Raw genomic sequence first — 8,298 nt, forward strand, 5'->3', positions numbered from 1 at the left:
TCACTACTGTCTGGCAGCTGGTGCAGTGGATTAAGACTGTGGGTTGAAGTGCCTGTGGTACAGGGTTTGATTCTCTTGTTTACTTATGTGTGAGTTTGAACAGGTCACTTAAGACAGTGCTGGGGGCGACTGGTAATTTAGGTAGGCTCCTCAATGGTTCCCTAGATTGCAGGTCTAGTAACCACCTATGAAATGATTATTGTTCCTACTCATCCTGGGCCTTCCCTGAATGGCACATGTCTTAGAGTAGGCAGACAGGAGAAAGTCTTACAGGTTGTGTGCCTAGGTCATCACAAGTGACTTCTCTCAGGCCAGAAAATGTTTATAATATATAAAAATGTTATAAAGATATCTTACCAACAGCACACCTACACATATCACCATAACTATGAAACATTACTTGCTTGATATTCAGCAGAGAACACTGCATTACAGATTGATTCAATACTCTGTCCAATTCTTAACTGTAATTACCTGTTTTTCCATGCTGAACCTCATAGCTGTCCCTAGCTATATATATAAACACTTCCAGTCATACCTAACACCTTCAAATGCTGCACCAAATAAATAGAAAAAAAGACCAGCACTAAATTATTAGAAGTTAACAAATGTTGACTTTTTATGTGCTGCAGATTCTTGTATAAATCTGCCTGGCTTGCATCAAATAGCTTCTCGGAGAGCAATATGACATCTAATTAAATAAGATAAAAGTAGCTCTTTAATGCAGTATGCCTGCTACTCTGCTATGGTCACAAAGTGGCAATCACTTTGACATGGATATTGCCCTTTTCCTCAGACTAAAGTTAGAAATAAAAATGTGGTGCTAATATGAAAAAGAACCCCACATAGCAATAAGCACTAACACATTTTATATCATTAATGCAAGTGTTTTCTTTCTACCAACTTTTCAAATGCTAGAAATTTCAATAAAGAACTCGTTTTGTAATCAGTGAGTAGGTTGCAAACACACATTCACATACATGCACACACACACTCAACTTTTAGAAGTTAAACAATGGTAGTTTCATGTTTTAGCTTTTAGAAAGTACAACAATAATTGTTTTTGTCATGAAGTTATTACTATGTAGCAGACTATAGACATGTCATCAGGTGCCCTGATAAGATCCCTGAACTGGCAACACACTCAAAAAATAAAACCATAAGTTGCTTGCTACCTATGCAACTAAGGTTAGTAGCTGCTTGTAGTGGCGGCTGGTGACTTCAAATTAAAGGAGGGCTGCAGGAGACAGCTGAATGGGTGGGGCCAATGGAAAGTTGTGTGGCCAACTACAAAGGGGTGGAGCTCTGCTCAAAACCACAACTGGGTGCCAGACAGTCATTACAAGAGTCCAATCATTATGAAACAATGACATATAAAGTTGTTTGCTAGCAGCAACCTCTTTATTAGTTACAGATTTCTTTAATGTGGATTTTACTACTTCAGAGATTGTGCATATTTACTGATACTGATGGACTATAGAAGGTTAAGTAGATGTTTTATGATGGAAATGTTCTGAATTGGGCAGTTTTGTCATTGGTGCATGCATTTTGTTTCATTGTTTACTGGAAAAATGAAGTGTATAAGAAAAAAATATTTCAATGCATTGGTTACATGACAACTTATTTAATATCCAGATGGAAACAGGTTGTGAGGCATGAAAAAATAAATTACTTTTTAAATACATTACTGGAATGCCAGTCAAAATCAAGTATATAAAAACAAACAGCACTCAGCTCAAACCACTACTCCGTGCACTGCAGTTCTAATTATAACTTATATTCAGCTTTATACAATTACCAAGTAACATGCTGAAAGTAGCAATCTCTGTGATACCCCCACTTGTAAAAATGTTTCTTATCGAAAAACGACCTGCTGCCTTTCACAACTATCTACTTGTTTCATGGGGAAGACATGATCAAAGTAAAAAATGAACAGCAAACAAGAAACAAGCTCAAGATAAATTGCTTAAAGGATTACTGCACAGGTTATGGACCACACATGATAGATTGGCATTCTGTTTAGTTTACAAGTAAGCCTGCAAAGATGACTGCAAGTCTCCAACAAAAGATGACTGCAAGTCTCCAATAAATGTAATGAGCTTCTGAAAATACTGTAATCCTGTCCTTTTATGACAAATACTGTCATATGCATTTCAGTACCCCAGGCTTATACATTATCTAGTTATGTAAATATTCTCTGCATGGCAACAACGAAAAGGCTTTCAATGCTGGTAATTATTTAACAGTATGCTTATTAAAGCTTACTTGCATCTTATAATCTCCGACAAGCTTACCTGATGGTCATTAAATCATTGCTACTTAAACAGAGCAACAGGGCACTGTGACAGCATGCATTTCCTGAATAATAAGAAGCATAAATCAACAGTATAAAAATCTGACAGAAAACCAGAACATTCTGCAAAATCAAGGACAGATGAAAAGCCACGGTCGTACTTGTGGTCTACCTTGGATGGGGGAATACTCTGCACACTTACACTGCATAACTGCTCATTGCCTTCCTTGGACACATCCAGAGCCACTACAATGGGGAGTGGGGTGCAACAAGTATGTCACAATTTGAAATGTCTCTGGCTGACAGTGATGGCTCTGACACTCATACCTCTCAACTTCAGAGCAAGAAATCTGGACAAAGCCATACATAGAACCAGAAGTGGGACACAGGCCCAAAAATAGGTACATTTTTTAAATATTGCTCTTATTAACTTAGATAATAGAACAGTAGTAGATCTTGCATTAGTACGAATTTTCTGAAGGGTATGAAATCTGAAACTCAAATGTCTGCCATTATTTTCTAACTTCAATCTTTAATGACTTGCCACTAATTTGCCAGAAAACCACAATTTTATGAAAAACAGACCAAAAATGTGATGCAAAAATACACACAATACAGCTGGGAACCTGTCAAAAAAGGGACACCTTTTTAATATTAACACTGTTAACTTGAGCAGCTAACAAAATAAGAGCATCTACATGCATTTCTGAAATAAAAGTAATCTATAACTCTGATCATTACAGTTATATATAATTGTAAACCCTCCACGTTTTCTTCCAAAATTGCCATTTTGAGGAGGGATTATTAGGGGAGAGCAACATTTTGAGCCAAAATTGGGGACAATTGAGAGGTTTAGATATTCCTAATTCTACAAATCAATTTGCACGTACCTCTCAACCTCTTAATGCAGGAAATCTGGACAAGGCCAAATATATTGGGGAACATACAAACACTACTAAAAATTGCTCTTGTATAAACTTAAGACGGTTGATAGACTAACAGGTCTTGCATTAGCATGCATTTTTCTGAAGGTTATGATATCTGAAACTCAATGTCAGTCATTTAGTGACTTCATTCCTAAATGATTTGCTAGAAAACCGCAAATTTTATAAGGAACAAACCAAAAATAAGAAGCAAATATCTATTCATTCTGCAAAAATATGGACAACTGAGAGGTATAGTTCAACCGGGGCTGTCTGAGTTTGCTATCCTCCCCCGCCTCACAAAATTACGGTCGAGTGGAGCCTCCCCACTGCAGCCATTCCAACGTCCCATTCCTTGGTTATTTTGCCCCATTTATCATAAACACTATAATGTGCATACTTTACTTCTGCGATGATTTAGATTTCATTTGAAAGTTTTATTTTGCATTTTACAGCACAAACCCTAATAGAGATCTGTTAAACAAAGCAATTCAGTCTCACAATGAAAATAAACTTAGCATTAAAACTTCTCTGTCCTTGAAACTCACGTGCATTGAAACAGCATTGAAACCCACATTCAAAGAAAATATATTTCGCCAGTGGCAGATAAAGATTAACTCTAGGCTGTTTTCAAAATCATAGGCCCCTTGAACATGAAACATACACATGCTCTTTGATACACCTTCCTGGCTGTATTACATTATATTCCTTGTACAATACAGTACAGTTGTTAAGAGGGCATTTTAAATTTATTGTTTTGAACATTTTTCCAGTAAACAATGAAACAAAATGCATGCACCAATGACAAAACTGCCCAATTCAGAATATTTCCATCATAAAACGTCTACTCAACCTTCTATAGTCCACCAGTATCAGTAAATATGCACAATCTCTGAAGTAGTAAAATCCACATTAAAGAAATCTGTAACTAATAAAGAGGTTGCTGTTATCAAACAACTTTATATGTCATTGTTTCATCTACAAATAAAGTGCCTGTTGCCCTTGAAGAATAAATTGCCTATGTTGCATGCATTAAAAAAATGATAAGCTAGCAACATTGCAATAGGGAATGGATGGCAAACTGATAACAGGTTCATAGTTACTAGGTATTTTTGCCAAAAAGGACTGCAGCATCCACCCCCTTTACAACATAGTACAGTATCAGCAATGCATCTATCTACTGTGGGAATAGAACCCACAACCTTCTGCATCAAAAAGCAAATACACTACCTGTTGTGCTATTAACAATGCAAGCAGACTTATTATAAGCAGCACTAAACTTTTGTTCCCCTGCAGCTCTTAGCTCCTTGTAAAATCTATTCAACACTCAGCTGTATCTCTGAACTTTGCAGCACAAGAAATTTGGAAAAAGCCAACATTTTTTTTTGGGGGGGGGGCAAAAGGCCAAAAACCAGGGACACATTTTAAACATTGCTTGTATAATGTCGGAAAGTTGCTAGAATAAAATGCTGTGTTACCATCATACATTTCACTGCCACGTCTTGATCCCAGTAGACCCTGTGCAAAACAGTCAGACAAACATACCACTATGCCAAATCAGCTGAAACAGAGGAAGACATATTTAAATGGCTACTACTTAGTGAATTCAGTTTTCACCATAGCTGTCAACCTCTTAGCAAAAAACACCTGAAAAAAAGCCAATAATGTGGGAATACAGCTGCAAAACATATTCAGTGAATTCAGTTCTCAATCTTAGCACAAAATACCTGGACACGGCCAATAATGGGGGAATACAGTCCCAAAAATATGGGCAAATTACAAATATCTATGTTATAAACTTAGACAATCGCTAGATTAAAAGGTTTTGTTTTACCATGTATTTTCTGAAGAATATGAAGTCTGAAATTCAAATGTCTGTTATTTTTAAACATTTATTAACCAGGAAACTAGTCTGACCTAAAACAAAACAAAGCCAATTTTCAGAAGAGCAGGGAGAAACACCCCAGACACATCTTCGTAAGGGATGGGAAGACATGCACACTCCACACAGAAGGCACCCCAGCCAAGAATCAAACCAGAGAACCTGTAGCTGTCAGGCAACAATGCTGCCAGTGCACCACTGCACTACAAACCTTCGCAAGGAAATATGAAGATACAGAAACCACAGATTGTATGAGGAACAGAAAAAATATGAGGCAAAAATCTGCAATTATTTTGCAAATAGTGGTGGGTAGGGAATTCAGGTCCTTGCCACCTACATCCAAGGTACAGGGTTCAAGCCTGAGTATTTCTACCCACCACTATGTGTCAACAAGGGCATTACACACACACACACACACACACACTCCATTACCTGTAAACCAGGTCCAACTCCATTGTCTCAAAGTTGCAAACCTGCACGTGACTTAATGCTTCCCTGCAAGAGCTTAGAACTCAACTTACCTCACTCCTGATTGGTCCTGCACTTGAATCCCTGCTCACCTCTCTCCTGATTGGTCCTGTCTGTGGATTAAGCAGTTCAGAGCTCCTCTGATCTGTGCAGTTGTCTACCACACAGTTTCCTGGGCATCTGTGGGGCAGTCTGAGTGTGTCTGCACATGCATGGCAGTTCTGGTACTCGTTAAAAAAGAAAACTTTTCTTTTTAAAGTTTATGTTTCACCTTATTTATTTCTTTTATTTCTAGGTGGGAGAGCTGCAGTGCTGCAGTCCGACAGCACATGCCGCCCTTGGCTGCTTGTAATAGTTAAATCACCATGCAGATTGCTGCGAATACACTTCCGCCCCTTTTATGGGAAAAAAAGTCGTCCAAAGCTGAAACCCAGGAAGAAATGGTCTTCTACTATTAATCTGTTGTAAGCAGCTTGCTACCAATCTTATAAGCAGTTCACTATAGTTAAATAACTAAATATCTGTACTGCTCTCCAGCTCTATCCAGAAGAAGGGAAAAAAATAGAGAGAGAGAAAAAGAAAAGGTCAAAAGAAAAGTCTTCAGAACATAATATAACAAGCAACTTGCTAGAATTAAATCACCATACCCAGTGCTTCAAAGCTATACTCATTTGTAATATTTGTATTCCACTAGCACCTTTCCGTACCTGCTAAATGTCTTCCTGACAGCTTGTGCAAAGGGCAGCCACTCCCTTTGTCCTGCCCTCGTTACAGCCCTGCTATGCTGTAAATGCAAAATATTTATTGCAGTTCAAACGTTTTAAAAAATGTATGTCCTTTGTCAAATGTACATTGTGATACAGTCTCTTTTTCCTATCAGAATAGATTTCTTAACTGAGTAGTAAAAAAAATCTTTACAGTAACGATATCAGGCAGCCAGGAAAATCAGCAGCAATGATCCATTCATGCAATGAAAACAAAATGATACCAAGATATAAAAAGAAATGCGATGAAGCACTTCTTACGTTTTATTAGAAAAATCAGCAAATACAAACAGGCTCAACAAATGACAATTGCTGATCCAGATACACTAAATTCGTGCAAAACTCCAAAGCACTATTCAATTAAACTTCATGAATAAAGACCACATTGTCTGATGAGTTGTACTGAGATATGTTTGATAAAAACAATCATCTTTTCATGCATAACCTGTTTCTATCATATGTCCACAGGTAAATACCAGGCAATCTGTCTATAGACTATCGCACTCTTAGCTAGCAACTAGAAAGTGACTAAAACTGAGAATAAATTCCTATACCTTGTGTCTGTGAGGGAAACAGCTTAACCATTATGCCAACAACCTGTTTTATCTCTCTGCCAACAAGTAAATGAAGAATAAGCCAGTGAAAGACCAGTTTCATAAATGCAGAAGAGATATGCACCTTAGAATAAAGCTAAAACATGACAGAAAGTTGAAAGTGAATCTAAATACAGGTAAAGAGGCTGGAGATGTGAAACCCAATACTTAGAAAAAAAAAAGAGAAAAAGGATTAAGTTGTAAATAATGTCATGAGTTGAGACACCTGAGAGTGGTGCACCATGTAAACAGCACATTGTTCAACATGTACTCTGGTGGGGTTAGCTTTCAGCATGCTTACAGGCTCACCTTACACATCAATCACTAATCACATCTCTGGGCACCCAGCAGTACGTGCTATAACTACATACCACATGCATGGGTGTCCATAGCATAAACAGACAATGGTAAACTATAGCAAAAATCATTTCTTCATAAGAATGGGCACTACGGTGCATTTGTACAGTACCTTTATAAGTTACACTTTTATTCAGTTTTAATACACACATATAAAATATATATATATATATATATATATATATATATATATATATATATATATATATATACACACACACACACACACACACACACACACACACATATATATATATATATATAGAGAGAGAGAGAGAAAGAGAGAAAGAAAGAGAGAGATAGATATGCATATTTACCTCCTTCCAACGGAATGTAAGCTCATCAACAGAAAATGATGGTACAGTTTGTCAATTAGCAAATTAATTAACTGACAGAGATAATGGCTACTCTAAGGCTGCAAAACACTGGAGGTAAGGACATTTTAGTTTTTTCCTGTTATTGTGCAATCTCAGAAATATAGCTGCAGGGGTGCAGTGGGTATAGTTTCCCATAAGGGGCTGTAGAGATCTTGCTGGTTTAGTGTCATATTTTTTTATTAAAATCAGTGATTTTGCTGCAAATTAGTTTCACTGGATAAAACTGAGTTGTCACACACTCATAGATAGACAGACATACAGACAGGTGTGTAGACAGATAGAATTCATGTGCTAACAATTCAACTGACATGTTCTGGAATCTTCTTAATTATCACCTATTCCAGAAAGGCAGAGGCAAATAAAGCATTTATGGACAATTTAGAATATTGACTCAACTGGCACATGTTAGGAAGTGGAACAAAATTTAAAAAAGAAAAGAAAACTAGGTAACCCACACAAGAGAGAGAAAATGAAATCTCCCAGTGCTGTATTAATGCCGTGAAAAACTGGGCATGAGCCTTTGGTGCCAAATCACAGTCAGCACTGAAAATTAAAAATAACAGCTTACATGCTTGTAAACTATCTGTTACTGTTTCCTAATTTTTCAAGGTAAGTAAAATACTAGTTAAAATAACAGAAAT

This window comes from Protopterus annectens, chromosome 1.part1, assembly GCF_019279795.1.
Source record: "Protopterus annectens isolate FY-2018-M chromosome 1.part1, PAN1.0, whole genome shotgun sequence".
Classification (NCBI taxonomy): Eukaryota; Metazoa; Chordata; order Ceratodontiformes; family Protopteridae; genus Protopterus; species Protopterus annectens.